The sequence below is a fragment of the Mesoplodon bidens genome, assembly GCF_964165515.1.
Source record: "Mesoplodon bidens genome assembly, chromosome: 1".
Taxonomy (NCBI): Eukaryota; Metazoa; Chordata; class Mammalia; order Artiodactyla; family Ziphiidae; genus Mesoplodon; species Mesoplodon bidens.
The window spans coordinates 110,658,788-110,675,038 of record NC_138176.1 but is presented as its reverse complement, the minus strand read 5'-3'; positions in this window follow the sequence as shown (position 1 = coordinate 110,675,038).

Genomic DNA, 16,251 nt, shown 5'->3' with positions numbered 1-16,251 from the left:
ACTTTGTGAATTGGATGTGATAAATGCATGACCCAAAGTAAGTAAGCACAACATCAGCACTAGTTATATATAAGAAAAATAAGACATCTCTTTCTGGCTCTTGAATATGCTACCAGAGCAGTGTTTTCATATGATGGGCAGTCAGAATCAGGCGTGATCATCGTATTTAAATGTTATTAGTAGTGTCGTGTAGTCTGGTGACGAGACTGGCTTCCTTATGACTGTCCAGGATGGGTGACCTCTATTGGCCAAGATCTATGTGCTCCTCTGCCTGTCTCCAGCCCCTTCTGCCAGCTTTCTTCCTTACCTCCCATCCAAGGCCCTTGACTGTTTAAAACCCCCAGGGCCTCCTTTGTTTTCTCTCCTTCTAAGCGTGTCCCCTGCCAGGCCGATCAAGAGGCTCTTTGGTGCCATCTGGAAACAGCACATCCAGCCTCCCGGCACTGCACTTCAGAGACGCGTTTGCAGGGAACCTCAAGGCAAGTCGTTGGCAGCACGCTTTCAGGGGAACATATGGAAAAGGGAAGGCACCCACAGGGATCCTGGAGCTGGAAGGGGACCTCCTTTCTACACTGACCTGGGCCGTGAACAAAAGTTTCGTGCGGGGCCCTGAACAAAACCAGTGTCAGTCCTCACCTAGGAGCGGGATCCGTCCCTTCAGGACTGAGCCCCTCAGACTGGCTGGACCATAATAGCAAGAAGAGGTTGCTTCCCTTCCTTACCCTCCATGAAGCCTACCTTCCTTGTCTCTCCACATCCCACACTGTATCCTTAGACTCTTCAGAGGGAGTACACACACGCAAAACTGGTACTTTATTAAAATACCTGAAACATTAGAAAAAATTGGCTCCAGGTCACACACAAAGCACCCCCAATCATATCAGACTTAACAAAGGATTATTCATATGTTCGTTATTCATATGTCCACCCATTTAAGTCACTACTCACAAAAATATACCATATTTGAAAATGATTTGAGTTAGAATTAGAATTTGAATTCTAATTAGAATTTCCAGTTCACAAGTTTCTGCGCAAGCTCATGGTTACTGGATAAAACACAGACAACTATAAGCTAAAGGCCCTACTTACAGTCATCCTTTTATTCTACAAGGATTGATTGATCGTCTTCATGCTGTTTGAGGTACTGGAGACCCAACCGTGAATGTGAAAGACAAAGTCCTTGCCCCTGGGGAGAAAGTCTTTCAAACATGAAATACCACCCAGGGTGGGGTGTAATTACCTAATGATGTGGGGTGGAGCTTTCAAAGTTGGAGTGCCCGGGTCCACAGAAATCTAGACCCGCCAACGCCCCCTGCTGCCTTGACCATCTTGTACATTGTTAATTCATAACTACAGAATAGAATGAAGTAGGAAGAGAATGTCTCATGGTTGGAGATGTGTTTCTTTTCACACGAGGCCACCTAGAGAAAAGAGTATAGACCATCAAGCCACAATTCCCTGGGCCCCAAGGTTATATTTTTAATACTTTTTATATCTCTAGCACTTAGCACATCATAAGAGCTCAATAAATGGTTGTTAAACTGAAAAACCTAAAAGATAAGGCTGGTATTGCAGCTAATCTTTTTTATCCTTAGGACTTTACGGTTGAATGTGGTTTAATTTACTGGTCCGCACACATTCCTTGATTGTGATTACACAGGAGCTATTCTCACACACAGTGAGGCATTTCTCTCTTCTGTAGTTTAATTAGTCCTCATTTTACTCTTTGAAAACTTAGGTTTAATTGCAAGAGAAGCAGAATCTACTGTGAAAAAATATCAACAATAAAAGAAAAGAAAAAATGTTCTTTTCCCTGCCACCCAGCAATAACCAGTATAAACATTTTGGTGAATCTACTTCTATATCTTTTGTGATGTGTAACTAGAGGATCAAAAAGTCCCTGACTCAGGCTAAAGGGGATAAAGATCTAGAGAGATATATAGATATAGATGAGATGGATATAGATATATATAGATATCTCCCTTACCAGGAATAAGGGATTCTGTATCTTTATGCTGGTTATTCAAGCATTAATCCAGCCCAAGGTCATTGCAGAGTTTAGCCCTATCTTTGTGTGGCCCCAGCGTTAACCACTGGAGGTAGATGGCTCTGTTGTTAGAAAAGGCATCACGTTGGATCCTGTTGCTTGTGCACCAGGAGAGCTTCGGCAGAGTCTGAGTGCAGGAGGCTGAGCAAGGTAGAACTACATTCCTCTGAGGAACATTATCTCCTGTGTGGGCAAGGCAACTTTTGGAGATTATGTTGCATTGAAGAAATCGTGTCTCTTCCTTTCTGTGGATTTAAATCGTGGACTCTGAGATGCAAGCCTGTACGTTTCGTCCAGCAGATGGCCCCTGGAGGGTCCCAGGAAGAACGTGGTGTGTGTCTACCTCACAGCAGATGACAGACCTCATCAGGAGGCAGTGCTGGACTTGAGGTGACAAAACCCAAGTGTTTTCTCAAAAGTCTTACCATCTCTACTCACTTTCCAGGGTAGTAGCTTCACCGACTAGTTCAGAATTTGGGAATAGAGTCTGTTATTGCCCTGATGGTAGAAGACAGTAGGATTCGAATCCTGTGAGAAGGTAGTGGGATTTTTCCAAAAGAAGGATGTAGCTTGTATCACTTAAGATAGAGGTCAGTGGATCTCCTTCCAAGAAGAGAGAGGGCAGATTTCAGTACAGGGGGCAACCCCATAAAACTGTTATTTAGCATCCAGGATCACTTTTAGCTATCAGCTCCATTCGTATGCCTAACCCTACACTTACACATGTGCAGACTTGCACGGATGAAGTCACAGGACCTGGTGAAGGGCAGTAAAGGAAAATGTGTCCACCCACATCTCCACTCCCAGAACTCCGGTGATGTTGAGTCTTTCTATCCAAGAACGTGGGATGCTTTTCCATTTGTTCAATTCTACCTTCATGTCTTTCAGGAGTGTTTCCAAGTTTTCTTCACATTTTAAGATCTACCTAAGCCTTTTATAGGCCTCATCATCATTGTAGATGAAATCTTTGTTGTCATCTTCTAATTGGTGTCCTACTCTTTTCAGTTCTATTCTATTTCTCTGTGTAGAGACTATTAGATGTAATATATGTTAAATTGTTGGCTAATATTTCAAAAGCAATGCAAAATAGTAGTGACTTTACTGCTCCTGACTTGAGCAGGAATGCCAGTGTTTCCTCATCAAATAAGATGCTAGGCTGGGGGCTGAGATAGATTGTGAGATACTTGTATACTTTTTATGTTTAGGAAATATATATTTTTTCACAGTTTTTATTCATAAATGGGTGTAATTATCCTTGTGTTCCTGGAATAAATCCCACTTGGTCGTGATGCACTACTACATATTCTTGGAACTATTCTATCCTTATATGTTTTCTGGGGACAAACATTAAGTAAGGTTTTGCTATGTGAATTTATCCATAATACTAAAATAAATAAAAGGAAAAACTAATTAAATGATAATGCACAATAGTTTTCTCTCTTTATGTGATAGTCCTTTATAATTTTCTGATTACTTCTAGTGGCTGTCAAATAACTTCAGCCAGCCCCTGAGCAACTTAGGATATAAATTATAGGGTTTTTCAGATTTGGACATATTCCATTAATCTGAGTAATTTTAAAATATATTCTTCTCTTATTCAGTGTGTATGGTAGCAACACAGTTGTTTTTGACACAGATTAGGTCCAAATTATATGATATTCCAGGAGGTTTTTGGAAACATCTGTATTTTCAGTCACAAAATTCTTTCTTTCCTTTTTAGTTAAGAGAAGTCTTTCCTTTTAATCTTGTCATGAGTCTCATACATGGACCAATATATTTCTATTTCCTCGTATGGCTCTTGAAAAATGCATGTCACTTTTCAATTTTGTTGTTATTATGTTGGTTCTTTGGCTAGTTTGTTTCCTTCCCCTCTTCTTCCTTTTTCATAAGCTGTTATGGTAGATTATTCTCTTTTTCCCGATATTTACTTCCCCCTGTGCTGTATTGCCCACAGCCATGGGACTTGCATGCCTCCAGTGAGAGGAATCTCCATCCCACCCCGCTTGGACTGTGATGTTGGACTTGGCCCTGCAATGTGCTTTGATCAATGGAAAGTAAGTAGAGGTGACACATGCCATGTTTGAGCAGAAACTTTAAGAGTCTTTGCAAGTTTCATAATTTATACAACCACCAAAATGGTGTTGACTCTTTGGGAAGCTTTGTATTTTTTCTTGTGCTACTGTTATAATGCAAAACATCTTTGAAACTTCTCTTTTCGAATTGGCTTGAGAGTCATTTCTGGAAATCTTTAAAGGTGTCAGATCTTCATTTTTGGAGGCATATTTATTCATTGTAAAGAACCTAAAGTCAATCACAGCCAAGTACATTGTAACGGTTAACGGCATGAGCTTAGATTGGGGTAAACCTATATTCAAATCATAGCCCTGCGCTTTAGTTTACTCAGGGTAACCATCTACAAATGGGAGCAATAATCGTGCTGGATGTTTTTGGTAACCAGCAACCATTCTCACTCCCTTCTCATCTCTTCACTCTGTCCCAGGAAAGATTCCCAGGCTATCTTGCCTCTGACCACCTGAGTGGAATGAGATAGTCCCATGTGGAATTGGGACATGGAGGCCGAATACACATCACTTCTCTGGCCAAGGGTGATCGTGCACAGACGTGTGTACCCGGGTGTGGTGGGGTTCTGCAGTGGCCTCCAGACGTTCCCTCTGCATTCACTCACCTTTGTGCTGTAGGTTGACTAAGACATTGGCGGAGGCTTCTTGTAGTGTACCATAACCAAAACCATATCCATAAACAAACATTAGTGGTGACCTTCCATAACTTGTTCTCCTTTAATTCTCCTAATGACTGATTCCTTACCTTAAATCCCAAACTGCTTAGAACACTTAGCAAGGTTCTGGTTTTTTTCTAAGAAACTGTATTTAAAATGCTTAAGATGTTGCCCCCAAATATGCCATAGGCGTTATTACTATTAGGAAGGGGATCAAAATGGGTAATATGCCCTTAAGTCAAAAAAGAGGTGTGACTATCTAGGTGAGATTGGTATTCACAAATGGTGTAGAAGTTGGATCTGAAGACAATCCCAGAAGAGGAATTAGACTCACTAAAGTAAGACTATCATCTCCTGGAAAACTTACCTTTTAAACAATAGTCACTTGCATGGATAAACTTTGATCTATTGGCTGTTAAATACTTCATTAATTTTTTTTTTTTTTTTTGCGGTACGCGGGCCTCTCACTGTTGTGGCCTCTCCCGTTGCGGAGCACAGGCTCCAGACGCGCAGGCTCAGTGGCCATGGCTCACGGGCCCAGCCGCTCCGCGGCATGTGGGATCCTCCCGGACCGGGGCACGAACCCGCGTCCCCTGCATCGGCAGGCGGACTCTCAACCACTGCGCCACCAGGGAAGCCCTTCATTAATTTTTAATTGTGCTTTGGAGTATTCTGCTCAGATCTCTCTTCTATGTTAGGAAACATAAGGGCTGTGAATCAGAGGAAGAAAAAGATATCTCCTACCACCACCATTTCTACTTTTTCTCCTCCTTCTCAAACCCCAAGAATAGGGAAGAATTGAATTGACCAGCATCTTCTTATATTTTCCATGACTGTTGTCCTGAGACTCAGGAATACCAGACAAAAATCCAACCATCACTTGTACCTTGGGAAGGGATTTACCTTCTTCACATTTGATGTGGGTGTCCAGGCTTCCCAGACAACAAGGAAAGGAGGGGGGGCAGAGATGGCCTCATGAAGGGCAGATTAGTCTGTCATATATCTATAAATCTGGAACACCAGAGAAGTTCTGTTGTAGCAAAGGACCAAGTACCTGGGCTTAGGAACTGAAGTTCCTGAAAGGAGAGAAAATGATGTAGAAAGAAGAAGGAGGACCCTAGATATAAACTTTAAGTTGTCATCTTATTGAAAATGGACTCTGCTGTTGAGTACCAATTAAACAATTTACCAGTTAACAGTGGGTGCTCATCAGCTCACTGCTTCAAGCGTTGCCTAAGATAAACTGGTCATTTACATCACAAGCTGTTGATTAGTTCTCTGTCTACCTAAATACTGTATAATATTCAGTAAGAAGAGAAACAGATGTGCGTGTGCATTAGCTAAAGACCCTCTATTTTAATCATAAAATAACATGAAAATGGAAGCAAGGTGTTTTTATTTCCTGGTAACATGGCTTTTTTGGGATATCTGGACGGATGGAATCCAATATACATCCTCCTTATAGGTAGTGATCCATAAGTTTACGTTTCTTTATCCGTAGAAGAGGGATAATAGCAACTACCTTGCAAGGTTGTTGTTAGGATTTAGATTATTTATGCAAATCTCTTGGAAGTTCCCTGCTGTCTACGGCACCACATCTCTGCTGTTCTTCACATCAAAACTCCTCCCGAGCGTTTTGTTAATTCTTATAATCCCCTGTTACTTTGTCTCCTTTTCTGCTCTTGGACTTCTCTCTCTCTCTCTTAAATATTCCTCTATCCCTACTTGTTCTTACAGGGATCTGTGGCTTTAACTACCATCTATGTGACATGACTCTCCCATCCAGATTAAACACATACTGCCTATTCAACATTCCTTCTGGCAAGTCTAATAAACACTTCAACTCAACATGGCAAAACTACTGATACCCTTTCCCCTTACCTGCACCCTTCCCCCTATGCACACACACACACACAACACATCCTCTCTGCCTCAAGGCCCTCTCTGCCTCCATAAATGACACTGCCATTTACCCACTTGCTCAGACCCCAAACCCGGGGATGTATTTGATTGCTTTTCTTCCCTCACGCTCTGAACAAACGAGCGTGAGATACGTGAAGACTAGGATTCAAGGCTAAGAGCACAGCCATGAGAAAGGCCCATGTGGAGATAGATGAGAAGCTGAGGAACAGTGAGTAACCCAGAGCAATTGGGAGGAGGTTGCTCAAGATGGGTTTGGGAGGATAGTTTGGTTACAGACAATGATCGCCCTTGAATAAAAACTTTGTTCTTTGGGCAACAGGAAATCATTAAAAGGTTCTGAGCCTGGGGCTTCCCTGGTGGCGCAGTGGTTGAGAGTCTGCCTGCCGATGCAGGGGACACGGGTTCATGCCCCCGTCTGGGAGGATCCCACATGCGCTGTCCCCGTGAGCCATGGCCACTGAGCCTGCGCGTCTGGAGCCTGTGCTCCGCAACGGGAGAGGCCACAACAGTGAGAGGCCCGCATACTGCAGGAAAAAAAAAAAAAAAAAAAAGATTCTGAGCTTGACCTGACCGTTGGTTTAGGTAGATAACTTTGACCAAGAATTTAAATTATGAAAAATGAGAGACAGAGAAACAAATTAGAAACCTATAGCAATAGTTCAAAGAAGTATGATGAGAATCTGGACTAGACAGTAAATAGAGGGAACGTGAGAGATATAAAAACTTGAAATGACAAAAGCATTAAGACTTGCCTGCTTGGACATGGGACAGGAAAAAGAAGGAGCATAAAGTAATTGTGAGGGTTCCTGTCAGTTTTTCCCGGAAGATGGACGTGTCAGGAACTGCAGTCAAGGACAGCTGAAGGGTAGGCAGATTTTTAGAAGGAAAAACAAAATGAGGTTGGCTTAGACACGTTGAATTTGAGATTCCTATCATGTCGTGATGGGAATGTCCAACAGAATCTAAAGCTCAGAAAAGAGGACAAAATCTAAGAATGATTGGAGGGTCTTGAACCATACTCAACTTTGAATTAGGTACCCAGTACCCAACGTAGGGTGGGCACTCCATAAATATTGTCAATTGAATCTTATACCTTTGGGAATAATCACTATGAAGATGATGTTGAAATTGTTGAAGCAGATGAAATTGCCCAGTAAGAAAGGAGATCTGAGGATAGAGCTTTGGGGTATCCACCTTTCAAGCACAAGAAAGAGCAATCCTGCAGGAACACTGATGTAGGATGAGACCTCGGGTAATGTAGTATCCTGGAACCCCCTAGAGGAGGGAGACTCAAGAAGGAAGAGGTTTGTTTCAACACTGGACATTGCCACCAAAATGTAGAGTAGAATGAGGGCAGAGAAAATGCTGTGGGATTCGGCAGGTCACGTGCAAGAAGAGTTTTATTGAAGTGGGGGAACAGGAGCCACCTCACGGGGGCTACAGAGTGAATGTGTGTTATGAGAGCACAGTGATGCAGAAATAACTCCTAGGACTGAATCTTTATCCCAGATGCTTCCATGGTCAAGTTTCACAGTTCTCTGGTAGTTGTGTGGGCATAAATGAATTTTTTAGCCCTTCCATCCATACGTGTAACCATTTCTTTGAGCATAGGAAATATGCCCATTTGGACAGTTCTTTTCAACTTTCCATCATGGTTCAAAACCAAAGTACAAGTCTGACCGCAACAACACCATTTGGCTGACATGTGGGAATCACGTGTCTGCCCCCGGAAATATCTGGGGAATAAAAGCTTTCATTCTGTGTGCCTTTATAACTGTTTTCTTCCTAATTGGGGAAGTCTTTCAGTAGTTCAAGAAAATCCTTCACTTCCTCTACTGGAGAGAGGCATCTCTTTATGATTTAGTAATAACAGTACAGCAGAGTGAGTCATAGTCTTTTTTTTTTCTTTTTTTCTTCTTAGTTATCCATTTTATCCACATCAGTGTATACGTGTCAATCCCAATCTCCCAATTCATCCCACCACCACCCCTCCCCCCGCCGCTTTCCCCCTCTTGGTGTTCATAGTCTCTTGATAGCATAACAAAGGGGACAATAAGAACTAGGCAATTTGAGAGAGATTCTTGCAATCTTCTTAGCGCTATGAGTTCAGATTTGCTGTAACTACCACAAATGAATAGATGATTTAACGAGAAAGAGGTTTAACGAGAGAGAGAAAGGGAGAAGGGGGCAGGCTGTGGGGGGAGAGCAAGGAAAAGATTCAGTGTAGGTCCCCAACCTCCCCACCTGAGTCACTCTCAATTCCCCACGTGGCTGCCCTGGTGTCGCCCCCGAGGACACTTGCTTTGGGTGAATCTTCCTCTGGCCTGTGCCCTGACTGCCTTTGAAATTCCACCCTGGGCTCCTGACAGAGCACAGACTCCCAGGGCAAGGACCAGATCTGATGCCCATACACCACGCTGCCCCTCAAGTACTGCTTGCTCATGGGACAGAAACATGGAACCAAAGAAACCCTTTCACTGTGACTTTGTAGCCGAGAATCTTCCTCACAGCCGAGACATACCGTGGTGCATCTGTCTCACGATGGGAAAGGACTCGGGATCTTCCCAGCACAAAATACTCAGACGCTTTTACTTACTTCAAACCGCTCAAGGTTAAGTATCTCCCTGGTGACTGCCAGTTCGACAAGGCTGGAAGAGATGCTTTTCTACACTTGTCCTTAAAAGTCAAAACCCCACTTAGTAAGATTCTGCTTGGCCCGTGCCTTCTGCCTGTCTGATTTTCCTTGTGTGGAAAAGTAATGAATCAGAGATTGTTTTCTGTGCTTTGTGTGGGACCTGCCATTGCACAAAAGTCTTTTACTTTTTTTCCCCCTGTAGGCTACGACACATCATTTTCCTCCCTCTGGCTTCATGACTATTTTCTTATTTTCTCCCATCTTTGACAGAGTGCATTGTTTTATTGTCATCTTCATTTTTTCCCCACATTATAGATCTTTATTCCCTATATAAAGATCTTTTTATTATTATTATTATTATTATTATTGTCTGCATTGGGTCTTCGTTGCTGTGCATGGGCTTTCTCTAGTTGCAGTGAGCGGGGGCTACTCTTTTTTAACATCTTTATTGGAGTATGATTGCTTTATGATGTGTTAGTTTCTGCTGTATAACAAAGTGAATCAGCCATATGTATACATATATCCCCATATCTCCCCCCTCTTGCTTCTCCCTCCCTCCCTCCCTATCCCACCCCTCTAGGTGGTCACAAAGCACGGAGCTGATCTCCCTGTGCTATGCAGCTGCTTCCCACTAGCTATCTATTTTACATTTGGTAACAAATATATGTCAATGCCACTCTCTCACATCGTCCCAGCTTCCCCGCCCCCCTTCCCCGCCGGTGTCCTCAAGTCCATTCTCTACGTCTGCATCTTTATTCCTGTCCTGCCCCTAGGTGCCTCAGGACCATTTTTTTTTAACATCTTTATTGGAGTATAATTGCTTTACAATGGTGTGTTAGTTTCTGCTGTATAACAAAGTGAATCAGCTAAACGTATACATGCATCCCCATATCCCCTCCCTCTGGAGCCTCCCTCCCACCCTCCCTATCCCACCCCTCTAGGCGGTCACAAAGCAGGAGCTGGTCTCCCTGTGCTATGCGGCTGCTTCCCACTAGCCATACGACCCAGCAATCCCACTACTGGGCATCTTCATTTTTTAAAACAACCTCCAGCAGTGTCTTTGCCCACAGCGTGTATTATCAAGGTCTCTCCGGGTCCCCTCGTGTTCCTGTCAAGGAGGACTTACTCATTCTACTTGTAAAGAAAGGAACTCTGGGCAGACACAAAGCATCAGACACTTCCATCCCGGTGAAGTAAGACTTGGCGCGGGGTTTGTATTTACAGAGGCTCCTGGGGCAGCAGAGTCTCCATTCCCAGCATCTCCAGCTATGTGGTTGTTACAGATGTTCTTGTCCTGCTGAGAGCAGGAGTGCCCTCTGAAGGCGAGATAAATACCAGAGCCCCAGCCAGAGTCCCTTCAAGGTTAGTAAATGAGGAGGGTGCTTCCGAATCACTGAGTTCACCCTGGAGCTCTCAAGTCATCAGGAACTGCCACTTTTCCTTTCCCTTCTAAAGAGGAAATGCAAATAAAGTAGTTAAGAAAAAGACATCTAAATCGTCAAAGCCCCAAGGGGGAAGTATTAGTAAAAGTTAGGAAAATATGTGGTTGAAGTGGGGTGGAGATAAAAAGCATGGCCAATCAAGGGGACAGGTATTGAAATGCATCTTTGGAAGGAGACCAAGAGCTGGGATATCTCACAGGTGCCTGGAATCTGCATTCCCACCTTGCTCTGGGGCTAAGGATGTGAAATGGGTGGGGGTCAGGCAGGGAGAGTGCTCTGGTTCTGGTCATCCAAAGCCAAGGTCAGGTTCGTGTACAAGTCTGCACTGGGGAGGATGCTTCAGAAAGACCCTTGGGTGTTTATGAGTATTTACCCCTCAGCTAGGCTGGGCCGAGTAGATTAAATAGAAGTTCTCCAAAGCGCTTTCTATTTCAACCTTTCATGTTCTCCTGAGTGTCTGAGACCACCTTGGGAGTTGGAGCAGGAAGTTGCACACAAAACCACCAATCTGAAACACTCCTTTTTATACTAACAACAACAAGAGCCACCTGAATGGCCACGTACATCTCAGGAGTTATTCCTTTTGCAGAGGACACAGTAATCTTGACTAGGTTGCCTTCCCACTTAGATTGATTTTGTTCATTCCCTACACTAGAAATTTTCCTCATTTTAAAATGCCTGTGCCACTGCACCACCGGGGAAGCCCTGTTGCTTTATTTTTAAAGTCCTTCATATATACTGACTTCTTTGCGTTTTTTTCCCACAACCCTGAATGGCAGAATTTATTATTATCAACTTCATTTTGCAGATGTTCAAACAAAGGATCAAGAAGACAACTGGCAAGTAGGAAAGGACTTCAGTTCAGACCTTTGGTCTTTAAATCCTGGGTTTTTGCAGGACCCCACACATTTTATCTGGAGACAGAAGAGCGTGGGCACAGACCATCGAGAGCAGCATCCGAGATCAGCGAAAGGCAGCTGCAGAGTCGATGCTGCTCATTTTCATGGTAGAAATTGCCCAACTGTGATTTGCCTGATGTGGTGATTGTGGATATATTCACGACAAGAGGAAACACCATGAAATCAATGAAACCAATCAATACCTGGTTGGGGATCCCCCCAGCAGAGGAGGGGTTGCTTGCAGGGCTGGCTGTTATCTTCAATTTGTTCACTAATGTAAGTTTCATTTTAAAGGTGGCACTTTTTCTTACCTTTTATTCCAGTATTCTCACTCCTGGGGATTTCTCCTAGGGACATAATTCAAAGGAAAGAAAAAGCTATATGCATGAAGATGTCATTGCAGCTTTATCTATAACAGCAAAACACTGGAGAGATTTAATGCCCAATGACATAGGGATATCTAAGTTATAGTAGATCAATTTGATAGAATATTATGCACCAACAAATACAATGATTATAACGATTATGTAGCAAAATGGAAAATACCATCATCTTAAACATAAAAAGTAGAATAAAAAACACATCAGCTACAGTTCGGTGAAAATATGTTTTTGTGTAGACAAAGACTGGGAAAATGAAGATATTGGTTTATACATGAACCTTTTTAAACAATTTCTTTTAAATGCTGTTTCTACAAATAAAAATAATATAGGAAACATAAAATAATGAGTAACTGTTGCTTAATACTAACGAACTGCTATTGGGTGTCTGTGTGTGTGTGTTTCTGTGTGTGGGCATAATCTAATTAAATTTATCACGTAGATTTAAAATGAAGGGCTTCCCTGGTGGCGCAGTGGTTGAGAGTCCGCCTGCCGATGCAGGGGACGCGGGTTCGTGCCCCGGTCCGGGAGGATCCCACATGCCGCGGAGCGGCTGGGCCCGTGAGCCATGGCCGCTGAGCCTGCGCGTCCGGAGCCTGTGTTCCGCAACGGGAGAGGGCACAACAGTGAGGGGCCCACGTACCGCCAAAAATAATAGTAATAATAAAATCAATCAATCAATCAATCAATAAAATGAAGAGTCCTGAGAAACAACACACAACATTTTCGTTACTGGCTGGATGATTTTCACTAAGCTTTTAACCTCTGTAGTCATAAATTCATTCATCATAGGAAGAACAATTTTTATAAAAAAGAGTTCAATAAATGTTTCTGGAGCAAATGAACGGACAATGGGAAGAAATCAAATTCCTCTGATGAAACTGAGCTTAGTTTCTAGTAGATGCTTTTCCAACTCTTGAGAAGGAAAGGGCAAAATCAACAAGTTCTTTTGTGCTATTGTAATAATGAGGAGAGGTAAATATATTTTCTAGACTGTCCTTCACACTAGTGTCTGTCATAACCTCCTTCATCTAGTGTGAGAGTGTGTGTGCTAGGTATGTTTACAAGCATACCTATTTGAATAAAACACTGACTGCACAAGTAGCCCCTAAGGAACGATGGGGGACAGATGTAACTCCATTCCCCCAGCCCTCACTCTGCCCTCACTACCAACCCACAGCTCTCTCTGGTCTTGTGTTTGAAGGAATGAGGCTTTGCCCAACTCCCCAAGCCAGCACCCGAACCGAGATTACAGAAGGGACTGAATTTTTGGTACTTTACCACTGGACATCATTGTTCAAGTGTCAAAACAAAATTCATTCCTTGTCTTTAAAATGGTAATATTTATAATATTAATTACTTCCTTTAGATTATTTGATCATAATATGTCACAGTTGTCTTTTTATCACCAGTACGTGGCACACACCCCAGTGTGGTGCTGGGCACATAGGGGGTGCTGACCAGGTGGTGAATCCTGCAGCAGCATGGTGGGGGGGTGCCTGGGCTGGTGTGCCCTGCCCTACCCAAGGGCCCACTCCCAGTCTCCATGATCATGTTTATTTTTTTTTTAAGTTTTATTCTTTATTAAGCAAATAAGAATTTGGTGATCACTGTTACTAATGTATTTATCTCTTTACTGGATTAACAGTTGTGAAATAGTAGTCCCAATTCCCACCCACTCTTTTTTTTTTAGTTTATTTTTTATACAGCAGGTTCTTATTAGTTATCCACTTTATACATATTAGTGTATATATGTCAATCCCAATCTCCCAATTCATCCCGCCACCACCCCCTGCCCTATGCACTTCCCCCCCTTGGTGTGTCCATACGTTTGTTCTCTACATCGGTGTCTCTATTTCTGCCTTGCAAACCAGTTCATCTGTACGATTTTTCTAGATTCCACATACATGCATTAATATACGGTATTTGTTTTTCTCTTTCTGACTTACTTCACTCTGTATGACAGTCTCTAGATCCATCCACGTCCCTACAGATGACCCAGTTTCGTTCCTTTTTATGCCTGACTAATATTCCATTGTATATATGTACCACATCTTCTTTATCCATTTGTCTGTCGATGGGCATTTAGGTTGCTTCCATGTCCTGGCTATTGTAAATAGTACTGCAATGAACATTGGGGTGCATGTGTCTTTTTGAATTATGGTTTTCTCTGGGTATATGCCTAGCAGTGGGATTGCTGGGTCATATGGTAGTTCTATTTTTAGTTTTCTAAGGAACCTCCATACTGTTCTCCATAGTGGCTGTATCAATTTACATTCCCACCAACAGTGCAAGAGGGTTCCCTCTTCTCCACAGCCTCTCCAGTATTTATTATTGGTAATTTGATAGGGATTGCATTGAATCTGTAGATTGCTTTGGGTAGTATAGTCATTTTCACAATATTGATTCTTCCAATCTGAGAACATGGTATATCTCTCCATCTATTTGTGTCATCTTTGATTTCTTTCATCAATGTCTTATAGTTTTCTGAGTACAGGTCTTTTACCTCCTGAGGTAGGTTTATTCCTAGGTATTTTATTCTTTTTGTTGCAGTGGTGAATGTTTCCTTAATTTCTCTTTCTGATCTTTTGTTGTTAGTGTATAGGAATGCAAGAGATTTCTGTGCATTAATTTTGTATCCTGCAACTTTACCAAATTCATTGATTAGCTCTAGTCGTTTTCTGGTGGAATCTTTAGGATTCTCTATGTATAGTATCATGTCATTTGCAAACAGTGACAGTTTTACTTCTTTCCAATTGGTATTCCTTTTACTTCTTTTTCTTCTCTGATTGTCGTGGCTAAGACTTCTAAAACTATTTTGAATAATAGTGGTGAGAGTGGACATCCTTGTCTTTTTCCTGATCTTAGAGGAAATGCTTTCAGTTTTTCACCATTGAGAATGATGTTTGCTGTGGGTCTGTCATATATGGCCTTTATTATATTGAGGCTGGTTACCTTTATGCCCACTTTCTGGAGAGTTTTTATCATAAGTGGGGGTTGAGTTTTGTCAAAAGCTTTTTCTGCATCTATTGAGATGATCATATGGTTTTTATTCTTTAAGTTGTTAATATGGTGTATCACATTGATTGATTGGCGTATTTTGAAGAATCCTTGCCTCCCTGGGATAAATCCCACTTGATCATGGTGTATGATCCTTTTAATGTGTTGTTGGATTCTGTTTGCTAGTAGCTTGTTGAGGATTTTTGCATCTATATTCATCAGTGATATTGGTCTGTAATTTCCTTTTATGTAGTATCTCTGTCTGGTTTTGGTATCAGGGTGATGGTGGCCTTGTAGAATGAGTTTGGGAGTGTTCCTCCCTCTGTAGATTTTTGGAAGAGTTTGAGAAGGATGGGTGTTAGCTCTTCTCTAAATGTTTGATAGAATTCACCTGTGAAGCCATCTGGTCCTGGGCTTTTGTTTGTTGGAAGATTTTTAATCACAGTTTCAATTTCATTACTTGTGATTGGTCTGTTCATATTTTCTGTTTCTTCCTGGTTCAGTCTTGGAAGGCTACACCTTTCTAAGAATTTGTCCATTTCTTCCAGGTTGTCCATTTTATTAACATAGTGTTGCTTATAGTAGTCTCTTAGGATGCTTTGTATTTCTGTAGTGTCTGTTGTAACTTCTCCTTTTTCATTTCTAATTTTATTGATTTGAGTCCTCTCCCTCTTTTTCTTGATGAGTCTGGCTAGAGGTTTATCAATTTTGTTTATCTTCTCAAAGAACCACCTTTTAGTTTTATTGATCTTTGCTATTGTTTTCTTTGTTTCTATTTCATTTATTTCTGCTCTGATCTTTATGATTTCTTCCCTTCTACTAACTTTGGGTTTTGTTTGTTCTTTCTCTAGTTCCTTTAGGTGTAAGGTTAGATTGTTTATTTGAGATTTTTCTTGTTTCTTGAGGTAGGCTTGTATTGCTATAAACTTCCCTCTGAGAACTGCTTTTACTGCATCCCATAGGTTTTGGATCATAGTGTTTTCGTTGTCATTTGTCTCTAGGTATTTTTTGATTTCCTCAGTGATCTCTTCGTTATTTAGCAACGTACTATTCAGCCTCCATGTGTTTGTGTTTATTATGGATTTTTTCCCCTGTAATTTATTTCTAATCTCATAACATTGTGCTCAGAAAAGATGCTTGATATGATTTCAGTTTTCTTAAATTTACCAAGGCTTGATTTGTGACCCA